The sequence below is a fragment of the Echinops telfairi genome, unplaced genomic scaffold (assembly GCF_000313985.2).
Source record: "Echinops telfairi isolate 266 unplaced genomic scaffold, ASM31398v2 ScPeMD7_19;HRSCAF=73, whole genome shotgun sequence".
NCBI lineage: Eukaryota > Metazoa > Chordata > Mammalia > Afrosoricida > Tenrecidae > Echinops > Echinops telfairi.
Window position 1 is genome coordinate 7,228,569 of NW_022103916.1, and position 14,447 is coordinate 7,243,015.

At 36.4% G+C, this 14,447-nt stretch overlaps 1 protein-coding gene and 1 non-coding gene across 2 annotated transcripts in view; one reads left to right on the forward strand and one right to left on the reverse strand.

The window, feature by feature from the left end:
- Positions 1 to 14,447, reverse strand: part of LOC101647670 (sentrin-specific protease 6-like) — a 93,193-nt gene that overhangs the window by 28,015 nt on the left and 50,731 nt on the right.
- Positions 969 to 1,075, forward strand: LOC115869032. The gene has a single exon (XR_004045950.1). It is a non-coding gene; the product is annotated as a U6 spliceosomal RNA (small nuclear RNA).

Sequence of the window (14,447 nt, forward strand, 5' to 3'; positions counted from 1 at the left end):
TGCTGATGTTTTTATTTCTGGGTCTTCAGCTCTTTTCCATTGGTCTGAATATCTGTCGTTATACCAGTACCACACTGTTTTGACTACTGTGGCCATATAGTACGTGCTAAAGCCAGGTAGAGCAAGCTCTTCCACTTTGTCCTTCTTTTTGAGGAGGTCTCTGCTAATTCTGGGCTTCTTGGGGGGAAGATATTCTTTAAAAATAAAATCACAAAACCCCTCTATAGCGAAATGATAAAACTTCATTAAAAATTACATTGACAAAGTTTCCAATCAGTTTGAGCCCACAGGAAGTCTGTTATTCAATGAAGATTTTACTGAATGCCTAGAATCTTTTAATCCTTTCAGCACTTTGCTAAATGTCATTAATACTATGCTTTGGAAGTTCTCTTTGTCTTTTTCACATGAATATTCAAAGGAAAACTTAAAACATATTATAACTATAATGTACATCATTTGCTTGATTTGCAAGATACCTATTACCCACTCTGAAATTGCAATACAGTTTCAATCTGTTTACTTAATGTGGCAGTGTTCTTCATTTCTTAAAATACAAAACAAAACAAATAAAACCCTTCTTATTAAATCATGGATGTATCTATGGGGAAGGTTAGTATAAAAGTCAGGAGCATGAGGTCTAGTCAGGAAGATCCAAATTAAAATTCTTGCCCCATCAGCTATGTCCTTGGGCCAGATACTTAATTTTCTAAACCTAACATTTCCCATTTTTTAAATTGGTATAATTATAATACTTACCCAATAAGGTTTTGAACAGTAAATGATAAACTGTACATCAGATAGGTATAGGTGGTTAATCAATATTAATTATTATCATTGTACATTTTCCATTCTTTTTTTTCTTGAATGATTAGACAATATATTCCAGAAATCAGGAAGAGGGAAATTTTCTCAATCTTATAATATGTATTGAGAATTTTTATGTACTCAGCACTATATAAGATGCTGTGATGCTCACTTTAGCAGCACATATACTGAAATTGGAATGACACACAGAAGATTGGCATGGCCCCTGTGCAAGGATGACATGCAAATTCATGAAGTGTTCCATATTTTTAAAAAATGTTGTGAGGAAAGTTACAGAACGTTCTGATTCTGTTCTCTGAGAACTTAAAACCTAGTTGAGGGCAAAAAATAGAAAGATAGCTGTCCTTTAGTCATCTTTGACTCATGGCGACCTTATATACAATAAAACAAAACATTGCCCAGTCCTGTGTCAGACTTATGATAATTGGCATGTTTGAGTTTGAGTCTCTCTACTGCAATGATTGGTCAATCCATTTCACCAGGAATATTTCGTTTTCTCACTGGCCCTCTACTTCACCAAACATGAAAACCTCCTCTACCAACTAAGTTTCTTGATGGTTTGTCCTGTTGTAATCCATAAGATTTTCAGAAGTCGATCCCCCAGACTTTTCTTCCTAATCTGTAGTCGGAAAGTTCTGCTGAAACCTGTCCACCGTGGTTGACCCTGTTTGTCTTTGAAATACCAACAGCATAGCTCTTAGCATGACAGCAGTATGCAAGCCTCCACAACAGGACACTCTGACAGTGGAGTGATGGGGATGAAAGATAAATTCATATAAATGACCTAAAGTTACATTGTTTTATAACTGTTGTTATATGTTTGCATTTAATTATATAAAAAGGGGAAAAAGTGAGTCAGTACTCCTTGAAGGATGGAACTTCGGTTCATGATAATAAAATCATTCTAGAATTACACATCAGGGTTCAAATCTTGGTGCTGTCATTTAAAATTAAAAAAAAAACTTTTATTGGGGGCTTTTACATCTCGTATAATCCATACATTCTTCCAATGTGTCAAGCACATTTGCACATATGCCGCCATCATCATTTTCAAAGCATTCTCTTCCCGCTTGAGCCCCTGATATCAGCTTCCCATTTCTTCCCCCATCCTCCCTCAAGAACCCTTGATAAGTTATAGATTATTTTTTCCATATCTTACATCTCCGTCACCCCTCACCCACTTTTCCATTATTTGTCCCCCTGGGAGGGGGTTATAGATTGATCCTTGTGATTGATTCCGCCTTTCTCTCCCCACCCTCCCCTAATCCTCCTGGTATCTCTACTCTCATTTTTGGCCCTGAGGGTTTTATCTATCCTGGATTCCCCACGTTGCGGGCTCGGTGCTGTCATTTATTAATTGTGTAATCTTGGGAAAGTTATCTAACCTCATTCTTGGTGGTGGTGTCGTTGGGTATTATTGAGTCGGTTCTGACTCAACCACATGAAACACTGTCTGGTCCTCCAACATTCTCAGAATTGTTATTTTTGAGTCCATTCTTGCAGCCACTTTATCAGTCTATCTCCTAGAGGGTCTTACCCTTTTTCACTTAACTTCTACTTTACTAAGTATGATGTGCTGTCTTTCTCCAGGGACTGCTCACTCCTAATTACATGTCCAAAATACTGGAGATGAAATCTCACCATCCTAACTTCTAAGGAGCATTTTGGATGTATTTCTTCCTAAACAGATTTGTTCATATTTCTGGAATATTTAATTTTCCTCACCAACACAAGGGGCAGTACAGGGTTGCTATGGAAACTGCATGCAAAATCCATGGACTCTAGCTTAATAAGTAGGAGCTATTACTTGATATATGAGTAAGTCAAAAAGTATTGCTACATTTCCAGTTCATGCATGCACACATTTATTCCAAATTGAACATGTTTACATATGTCTGGGTGAGGCTCCAGAAAATTTTCTCTGAGTTATATAAACTTGTCTTAGTCTAGTTAGAGTGCCTTAAAAAAGAATCCTTTTGTGCCATGGAAAATGATTTTCAGGTAAGACCAACAGCAAAATTTTAAACAAAATTCCAGGAGACATCTTCCCAAATCATTGAAGCTTTGCAATAACTTTTGCTGCCCTCCATAAACCAAAGGATTTTATTTGAATCAAGCCTCTAAAGTAAAGTTGAGAAGATCTCCAAGATGAGCACAGAAAGGGAAAATCATCACCCTTTACAAAAGTAGTGAAAGAAGACTGTAGAATTACTATTGATTTGACACTTTCCATTTTAAGTGAACATTGAAGTAAACATTGATCTCATCAGATTTTTCACTCAATAGTTCCTGATCTTGACCATTGAGACTTTTTTATATCCCCCAAACTCAAAGAACACTGAAAAAAAAAAACACAATTTGAGTCCCTGGAGGATGCTAAAACTACCTTTTTGATATGCCTTAAATATAAAAGTGAACGCAAAATTCTCCTGCAAAGTATTAGAGAGGTGGAAACACCACCTTTCTTCTATCTAGACCCAGACAGAAACTATGCAAGAAACAATAGCTTCACATTTTGATATTTTTGTTTAATAAAGACTTCTATTATTTTGCAGCAATATTTTTATTTACCCTGGTATCTTTGTTTCCTCCATAGGACAACACTGAAGTCAGCGAACTGTACAGAATATGTAATCAGCAAATGTTTACTGAGCTGAAAATTTAGCATTTGCTCTATATTTTCTTCTTCAGGCTATTTTATTCACTGATATTATATGCATCCTCATAGTAATCATTCAGGTGAAGTAAATTGGTGCACAATTTGTGGGCTGTCATTTTCTTAGAACCTAACTACTGTCTGGAAAAAATTCATGCATTCAAATTAACTGAAAGGTCATTGGTCTTCACTATTTTACTGATGAATATTCTAGCAGTTGATTCTAGCAAGAGCTAGTATAAATTTTTTCCTTGATCTCTACGGTGCTCTATGTGTATTATCTTATGCCAACTGCTCCGAGCTGGCAAATATTTTGCTTTCCCTATTAGACATTCTTGAGAAAAATAGCAAATTACAAAATTAATCAGTGAGTTGCCCATTAAGTAGATCAATGTCGGGTTACTCTGTCTGAGGAGCATTCAATTAATCAAAATGTGTCTTCCTGTGAACTAAAGAATATTCTAGATTTATCTTTGCAATGATTAAATCTAGGAGTTTCTTTCATTTCACAAATGTATATCTTTCATTTCATAACTGTGTGCAAATAATTTTGCTAGGGAATATGGGATAAAAAATATACAAGAGGTTTTTGGTTTTGTTTTTACCTTCAAAGGGTTTGCACTAAGTAAAGGTACATAAGCATAACATAAGGCAGAATAGTACATTAATTAAAAGGCCTCCAATGTGCTTTGCCAACACGAACATTGAAACGATTAATTTCTGTTGGAGAAACTATAAAACTTTGGAAAGAAATGCAATCTAATCTCCTGACACTAGGTGAAAGCTCCTTAAGTTTCACTGGCTACCAAAGTTAGTACATCTTCAGTTCACCTCAAATGGAATTATTCTCACTTATGTGAAGACTTTGCAAAGAAGGCTGGTCTTCAGTTCTGCTATAAAAACGTAGTAAAGACCAACTTTCTTAATCTTTTTTTTATCTCCCTTCCATTGGGCAGTTCTATGCTCTACAGCAGCGTTTCTCAATCTGGGGGTCGTGACCCCTCTGGGGGTTGAATGACCCTTTTACAGGGGCCGCCTGATTCATAACAGTAGCAAAATTACAGTTATGAAATAGCAACAAAGATAATTTCATGGTTGGGGGGTCACCACAATATGAAGAAATGCATTAAAGGGCCGCGGCATTAGGAAGGTTGAGAACCACTGCTCTATAGGAGCAGAAGCTACTCAATGGCAGGTTTGGGAGTTTATTTTATTCTCTTTAAGTGGAGCTTGTGTTTGTTGAAGGTAGCATATTATGAATTATCTCTTTGTTCCTGACATAAAGGCATCAAATTTATCAATAAGACATTTTTCATAAGAAGACATCAATACATGTTACTTTAAATATAAATATTTATGGAATATGCAAAAGTAAGCATATATAAAAGGGTTTTGTTTTATTGCTATAAAAATACACATAACATATTTACCATTTTATAAAGCTGCCCTTTAAATACTCCTTTTGGAGGATTTCTCTGGGAGATAGGTAAGTTAAACCTTCTTAAAATACATCCTTAATAAAGTTTTGACTAGAAACCTTCTTCTTTTTTCCTTCCTAGTAAATATCCCTTTTGGTAAACATAGACATCCATAATTAGGGTCATCTGTCTCAAATTTTTTTCTCCCTGCTGATTTCTTGTGGATAAATGCTTCTAAATTCCCTGAAAGCCAAATGCTAGTGGGAGGCAGTTTCCATGGCGACTTCTGAGTTCATATTGTTGTTTTTAGATACTGCAAATATGGGGATTGCTTGTAACTGTATAGCTCTTCCTGATGGTAAGAAAAATCACATTGTAGAGAGTGAGGAGAGTGTGGTCAGCCCAATTTTTCTAGGCCTCTTACTACTTTAGAATCTTTACATCTCTTTTGTCTATTTGTCTCACTTTACCATTCCATGTGGAATCAAGTCAGGCTGAATAGGTAACTCAGGTACACAAACAATACATCAGAGATATGCAGAAAGCATACACAATGGGATCAAGGGAAGGCTTTTCATCACATGAATGAAAGTTGATGCTGTTTTTAATTAAGCAGAAAATACATTAGTTATTTTCCTGGCAAACTCACTCTCTCTCTAACAAAACAATTTGCGTTCTTAGTGTAAGAGAAGGAAGAGGAAGCCATTGTTTCCTTCAAAGTCAGGGTTGTTTCTCTTTAACGCTATAATGGGAAAATTTATAGAGCAGTGTTACTAAGAGAATTAGAGTACACACAATATACTTATAGTAATACTTGTAGTAATAGCTTCATCTACATTAGGACAGATATATCCAAATAATATGCCTTATTATCCCCATGTAAAATTTTTTATTTAAATAGTTTTATTGAAGTTTAATTAATGTATTATATAATTCAATAGTTCAATCATATTAAGAAGAGTCGTGCAATCATCACCAGAATCAACTTTAGAACATTTTCTCCTTTCTTGTACGCATTGTGCTGACTAACCATATCTATTTAATCTCCCCTGTCATGCCTATAGGAAATTATTAATCCAGTTACTTTGTCTGTAGATTTACCTATCCTCTACTCCTTATACAGAAAGACATACAAAACAAATGCAAAAAAAGAACCCAGAAACAATGAACAAATAAAACAGAGAAAAACATCAAATGAAAAGAAAGCAGAAAATATTGAAAATCTAGAATAAATTAAAATGGGTTGAAAGTAGATCTAATGACAAGGTGTTACATTCCAGCCTAACTACAGATACTAAAATCCAATTTGGAATACTCTCTATTTGATATTAAGGGTATTCACATCTCCAGATAATGGTCAGAGAATTCATCGGAGACTCAGTTCACATAAAGACCCTACAAATGGATTTTAGGCTTCCACTATCATCCATAGTGTTATGCAAGCCTGGTGCTTAGAATTTAAGCTCCAATACCATTCACTCCTTTGTATTTGGATTTTATTATTTACAATCCTCCTTGGGTCACACAGGCTGATGTGCTTCTTCCAGGTAGACTTAGCTGAGTCCTCACTTTAATGGCAGCTTGTTTTAATGCTTTAAGATTTAAGACATTATTCCTTCTGGTAACGAGCACCATCTGATTTCTTCACCACAGTTTTCTATAGCACCTATATCTTCAGTAATCTCTTCATGAGAGCAAGTACCGAGTAGGGCCATGTCACAAGAAATAATTGTTCTTTTATTAGGGCTAAAATCAAGCATAAGCTGAAAATCCATCTATATATGTATGGTTTAAATGTGCAAATAAAGTGCCTTTACGGAATTTAAAACTTTCTATTTTTTCTCCTTTCAGGGTAATCTGGCAACGTTAGCTAACCTAGAACACTCAAACATAAAGAAGTTGGTAAAGCCCCCTCCTGGTATAGGTTGGGTGTCCTAAAGAATAGACTCTGAGAGTAGGCGATCTGTGTGCAAAAAGTCTACAGGGGAACAAATCTCGCGAGGAAGCAGGATTAGACAGAATTTAAGAACAATTCGGTAGCAACAGAACTTTCACTAAACCCATGGAAGCCTCTGGAGCTAGGATGGCCTTAAAGATTTGTCCTGATCCAAAACCAATGGACTGGGCTTTTACACCCATCTCATCCCCATTCCTTTGAGCTTTAATGATAAATTATTTTAAGCTATTCCCAACGAACACCATTTGTCTGTCAGTTTATCATACTGTTATGGCTTGTGTGTTGCTGTCCTACTGGAAGCTATACCACTGGCATTTCTTCAAATATCAGGAGGCTCATTCATTGTGCACAGGTTTCAATAGAGCTTTCAGACTAAGACAAACTAAGAAAAAGGAACAAATGTACCTCTCCTGAAAGTTAGCCACTGAAAATCTTATGAATAGCATGAAGGCATTGTTTAATATGGTGCCAGAAGATTAGGGCCATCAGGGTGGAAGTTACTCCAAGTACAACTGGGGGAGAGCTGCCTTCTAAAAGTAGAATGGACCTTAAAGGACAAAGATGAAGGAAAGCTTTTTGGAACCTTCATTTGCTAATGTAGTACGACTCAAGTAGAAACACCTGTTAACACCCATTAATAATCAGAACATGGATCTAGGCAAACTAGAAATTGTCAAAAGTGAAATAAAGTTCATAAAGCTCGATGTTCTAGGGATTAGCGAGGTGAAATGGACTGGTACTAGTCATTGTGAATTAGACAATAATGTGATTTATCATGTCAGAAATGACAAAGTGAAGAGGAATGGCATCCCATTCATCAGCAACAAGAACATGTCAAGATATATCCTGAAGTACAATGCTGTCATCGATAGAATAATATCCATACACATATAAGAAAGACCAGTTAATAAGATTATTTTTCAAATAGAAGAAGCAGCAACTACTGTCAATGGCCAAGAAACAAGAATTCTACCAAGTTCTGCAGTCTAAAATCGATGAAACATGAATCAAGATGCATTGAAAATGATGGGTGATTGGAATGTGAAATTTGGAAACAAAGAGGAAGGATGGAAAATATGATGTAGGACCTAGATTCTAGGTGGTAGAAATGAAGCCATATATAACATGAAAGAATATTGCATGGTCAACAACATTGATCACTGAAAATGTGTGTGTTTTTTAACAACATCAGTGGTGACTATACACAAGGAGCTCACTAAATGGACTACATAGGTATCAAGTCAGTTAAATCTATGGAAAGACATGCTAGAGAAGCTCAATATCATCAGCCAAAACATGGGCAGAAACCTACTGTTGGACAGACTATCAATTGCTCATATGCAAGTACAGCTTAAAGCTGAACACAAAATAAGTCTACTAGTGTAGTCTACCTGAATTTAAAATCCATCTCAAGAATACATTTGAAACATTAAATGCTAAGGACCAAAGATTAGACAAGTTGTGGATGATCAAGAATGTGATACATGAAGAAAGCAAAAAAAGGTCAGGAAAAGATAGGAAAGAAAGAAATGCCAAAATAGGTGTAAAAAGAAACTGAAACTTTGGACAGAGAAGCTAAAGCAACTGGGAGAAAGGATGGAGTAAAAGAACTGAACAGGAAGACAGGGTAAAATATATAATAAAATGTGCAATGAGCTGGAGTGACAAATCAAAAGAGAAAAACACACTCAGCATTTCTTAAATAGAAAATCTGGAGAAGAAATTCAAGCCTCAAATTGCAATATTGAATATGGGCAAAATACTGAATGGTGTAGGAATAATCAAAAGAAGATGGGAGGAATACATGGAATCAATTTACCCCACTCCCCCCAAAATTGGTCGACATTCAAGCATTTCTAGAGGTAATAAACGGTCAAGAACTAATGGTATTAAAGGAAGAAGTCCAAGCTGCACTGATGACATTGGTAAAAAACAAGGCTCTAGGAACTGACAGATTACAAATTAAGATTTTTCAAGAACTGACGCAGTCCTGGAGGCACTCACTTCTCTATGTCAAACTTTTATATCTGACCAACTGACTGAAGGAGAACCATATTTGCATCCATTCCAAAGAAAGACAATAGAAGAAAGAGGTAAATAAACCATATTATTAATATCACATACAAATTTTTTTTGCTGTAGATAATTAAAAAACAGTTGCAGAATCACATCACTGGAGAACTGCTAGAAATCCAAGCCTGCTTCAGAAGAGGACATGGAATGAGGACTATCATTACTGAGGTTTTGATGGATCTTGACTGAGAGCAGAGAATACCAGAAAGATGTTTACATCTGTTTTATTAACTATAAAAAGACATTTGACTATGTTGCTCATAACAAATTTTGGATAACATTTAGAAGAATGAAAATTCCAGAACATTTCACTGTGTTCATGAAAATCTTATACATAAGACCAAGAGGGAACATTGCATGGTTTAAAATAAGGAAAGGTGTTTGTCAGGGCTATATGCTTTCACTATACTTACCCAATCTCTAGGATGAGCAAAAAACCTGATAAACAGGACTATGTGAGGAAGGTTGCAGAATCAAGATTGGAGAAAGGCTTATTAATAACTGTGATATGCAGATGACACAACTTTGTTTGCTAAAAATAAGAAAGACTCTAAGCTCATGCTGATGAAGATCAGGATTGCAACCTTGGGTATGGATTACATCTCAATTCAGAGAAAACTAAAATCCTTGCAACTTAACCAATAGACAACAGTAATATAAATATTGGAGACTGAAGTTGTCAAGGATTTCATTTTACTTGGATTTACAGTCAATACTCACAGAAGCCACAGTCAGAAGATCAATCTGCTGCGCAAGAGCAAAGACGCCACTTTGAGGACTAAAGAGTGTTTGACCTGAGCCATGGTGGTATTGTCAATCACCTCATAAGCATGTGAAATCTGGACAATGAATAAGGAAAATTGGAGAACAATTGATGTATTTAAATTATGAAGTTGGCAAAAAATATTGAAAGTACCATGGACTGTTAAGAGAACGATCTGTCTTGGAAAAACTACAACCAGAAGTATAAGGACGATGAGACTGCTATCAGGAGGGTTCAGACCCCGGAGAAGGACTTCAAGTTTGGTAAAATGGGGGTTCAGTGAAAAAGAGGAAGACCTTTAAAGAGATGGATTGACACAGTGGGTGAAACAATGGATTCAAACATGATAATGGTGAAGATGGTACAGAACAGGGCTGTTTTTCTTCTATTGTTCATTAGGCCGCTGAGACTCTAAACTGACCCAATGGCTTTAACACCACCACCACCACTGAGGAAGGAATCCCTTAATAGCACAAGTAGCTAATATGCTCACCTGCTAACTCAAAGATTGGCAGTTTGTGCCCACTTAGAGGTGCTTTGGAAGAAAGGCCTGATAATTTACTTCTGAAAAATCAGCCACTGAGATATGGACTTGTTTCACTGCCACTGTTTATTACTGGATACATGAGAAAGATGTGCAATCTTGAAGGAGTCAACAATCATAATTGAAGGCAATTCCTGAGCAGGGACTGCGCTATGAATGGAATAAAAAAGCCAGTACTGTTAGCAGCTATAGGAATGAGTGTGTCCATCCTGAAGAGAAGATCTGAATGTGGTACCAGATTTTCCTTGATACTTTCATTTAAAATTTTCTTTGTGTGTTACTGAGTGACTGCTAGGGCCAGGACCAATATAACTGCTTTTCATTTGGTGAGATAAAAATTTAAAAACAAATCTTTTATAAAATTATAAAGCCATACAAAGGAAAATACTTGAAAAGAAATTCTTTCAATTTACTAAAAGCTTTTTGGACTTAAGAAAACATTCATCACTGAATTTTTTCAAATAAGGGTCTCTAGATATTCCTGTGGTTTGTTTATAATGAAGCCCACCGTACGTGATAGAGAGGAAATGGATACTGGAGGTCTGCAGTTGAAAGAACAGAGAAATGTAACATTTAAGTGTCACACACAAATTCCAGCTGAAGCATAATCACAAATGAATACAAGACATCACAGAAATTGCCATGCATATTTGTGGAAAAATATTGTGGAGTTTTAGAAAAGTTGAAGTACATCAGATGTCGTGTGCACCCTACCTGTCACTAAGGTGACCTCCAGAGAATTCCTGTGTTAGTCCGGGTAGACTAGAGGAACAAATTCATAAAGACACTCATATGTGTATAAGAAAGTGATGAGGTGTATGAGTCCCAAATAAAATGATTTAATAAAATAAAAAAATTTTTAAAGAGCTTTCAGAGCAGCCAATGCACAGAGAGGACCATAGGGCCAGCCCCACCATGAGACATATATCCCTCACTGACCCATAGCGCTACGGTGGACAACACTGGAGACAGAGTGCGGGAATTGTGCCTGACCTGACCCCACCACACTGGGTGAAACACTAAGGGCATGCAACAGAACAGCAAGGGGAGCAAAGAAATGAAGTCCTCGGGGAATACCAAAAATAGGTTGTGGGGCCAGGGCATGTCACCCCATCAGACTCGACCAGAAAACACTCCTAAAGGTCAACAAACAGACCTGGAACTACTTATAGGTTTTTCTTTTTTGTCATTTAAAAAAATATATATTCTCTGATTAATTTGGTAGAGTCCCCAGTGATACAAGTGGTTAACATGCTCAGCTGCTACCTGAAAGGATAGAGGGTCAAAGTCACACAGAGACACCTTGGTAAAAAGGCTTGAGCTACTTCCAAATAAAGCCCTCAGGAACACAGTTCTACTCTGGCATGAGTAAGGCCACCATGAGTTGGAATCAATGGGGCAGCAACTGGTTTGGGATGGCCCCAAAGTACAGTAGTGTTAATGCCTTGGGGGCACCCTATCATCAACGAGGAAGGAGAATTGGCGGGTATATACTCTAGTTTCCTTGACCTTAAGGGGATGTTATTGAATGTCCCTAAATCTGCACTGTGTCTCACAGTAGTTACTATTCATATGTGAACTGTGACTAGTCCAAATTGAGCTTTATTGTTAAATGTAAAACACACAGCAAATTTCAAAGACAGTGTTGAAAAAAAAGAGTAAAATATGTCATTGATATTTTTGTATATTGATTGCATATTGAAATTATAGTGTTTTGGGATATATTATGTTAAATGAGGGAGAAATAAGCGGCTTTCTACTCCTGCGAAGAGTTACAGTCTCAGAAACCCACAGGGGCAGCTCCACCCTGTCCTGTAGGGATGTAAGTCAGAATGGACACTGGGCAATTTATTTCCACTCTTTTATTTTTACTTTTCTAAAATGTGACTACTAGAATATTTTAAAATACATATATGACACATTTGTTTATGTTAGGCAACAGTACTTTAAACAAGGCCTTAGAAAGTTCCTAGTGGGACTAAAGCCCAGAGACGCATAGATGTCAGTAAGACATTATTTGCTGGCTTCCCCCTTTTCCTGTCTAACTTCCCCTATCTTCCATAGGACTAATTGGGATCATTGACTAAATAAGCAACTATGCCCAGACCCCGATTTTAAGGTCTGATTGGGACAAATGAAAACATTAAGTGAATTACTACTTTGTGACATGAATTCAGAAGATCCTTGCTGTTATTAGAGTTGTCATTCCCTCCACGTCCTTGCATCTAAAGTCTTTGTTGCTTGTTTAATGCACTTAGCATAATGTCCAAACATTTTAGACACAGGAGGACCTTCATTGTTTGCCATGATCTTCTTCATCTTGAAAGTCTTCCTACATTGCACATCTTTCATCTTCCTAGTTCAAAACTCAATTCAAATGTCATTTACTTCTTTAGCATTTATCTACACTTTTGCTTCTGGGTAACCGCAAGCAACATTATAATTACCAGTGTTTATCTATTTCTTACAAAACAATTTACTATGTTTTTTCTAGAAAGCAGTCTGTTTTTCCGGTAGGAAGCAGGATCTCTGGAACATAACATTTTCTTAGGTTTCCCCTCAACTCCTTGGTTTTCCTTTTTCTTCCTCTTCCTCCTTATTTCCTCTCTTTTTGTAATCTCAATTTTTAAAATCCTGCTGTATGAGCACTCAATTAACTGCCACCTGCATGTGCAGTAGTTACCACCCATGACCATTCACGTTTAGCAGTTAGAGTTCCAACATACAGAGGACCACATTTCATTCAGAGCAGCTGTGGGTGGCTAGTGTCAACACTGCCTTTTTTTTTTTTTTGCTTGTTTTGTCTTTTATTCTTTTCCTTTTTTTTCCTTTCTGTTCCCCCAATAGAACACATTTCAAAATAATATGATTTAAATCTCTTGAGGATGTCAACACTGCCTTTTTTTTTTTTTTGCTTGTTTTGTCTTTTATTCTTTTCCTTTTTTTTCCTTTCTTCTCAGGCCACCCTCCACACTATTTTTTCTTTTCTTTTTTCCATCCTTCATTCCATCATTTTTCCTACCCAAATCTTACAAGAAAACAGAACAAGATAGCTCAAACAAGTGACCAAAATAAAGTGCCAGAAAATCTTCAAGAGGAAGAAATGGTATTGGAATTATTTAATATGATGTTTATAAGGGATACTTCAGAGACATAAATAAAAAATAAGCTAAAAAATCAAATGATCAAAAATATTAAGCAAAAGACAAAAAAGAGCAGGGGTGGCAATATTAGTTTAAAGGCAAAAACTGAAAAACACTATAAGGGAGTTGCATAGTGATTAAAGGGTCCATCCAACTAAAGGACATAATCATAATAAATATAAGAGGGCTTCAAACAGCTCATAAATATGAAATAAAATATACTGGAATTTTTAATGAATTTTTTGAACACCCTAGTATTTACAATCCAATGAAAAAGCCCCCAAATACATAAGTAAAAAAATACCACTACAAAATCATAGAAACATTTATTAAACAAAAATATAATATGAAGCTGTTGTTTCTTGACATAGTATATATTCAGATTGAGATAATCCTGGTTTTGTGCTTTTCAGTTTACAACAATCAAAATGGAAGTTTTGGTATCCTCAAGGGACTCAATTGTGTTCCTTTTCAATGCACATTGAGTTTGAGGAACAAAAAGTAGTCTGAGAGGCAAGGTCAGGGCTGTAAGGAAAATTTCCCAATGAAATTCTTATAAGACTACCTTGTATCTTCAAAGAAAGAGCAGGTGCATCGAGATGCATTCCCCATTAGGATGGGGAAAATATCCTTAGTGCAACTTTTTTTCAAATCATTAAAAAAATTATTTTATTGAAGGCTCATACAACTCTTTTTTAAAATTATTTTATTGAAGGCTCGTACAATTCCCTTCACAGTCCTGGATTTCCTGTGTTTCAAGTTGCCATCTGTACCAATGTACATCCTCTGGTCTAGTCAGATTTGCAGGGCAGAATTGGGACCATGATATTGGTGGGGAGAAAGCATTTAAGAACTAGAGGAAAGCCATATGGTTCATCGCTGCTACCCTGCACCCTGATTAGCTTGTCTCTTCCCCCCATCCCCTCAGCAAGGGGGTGTTCAGTTGCCTACCGATGGACTCTGAGTCTCCAGTCTGCACTCACCCACATTTACAATGACATGATTTCTTGTTCCTTGATGCCTGACACCCGATCCCTTCGACAGCTCGTGGTCACACATGCTGGTGTG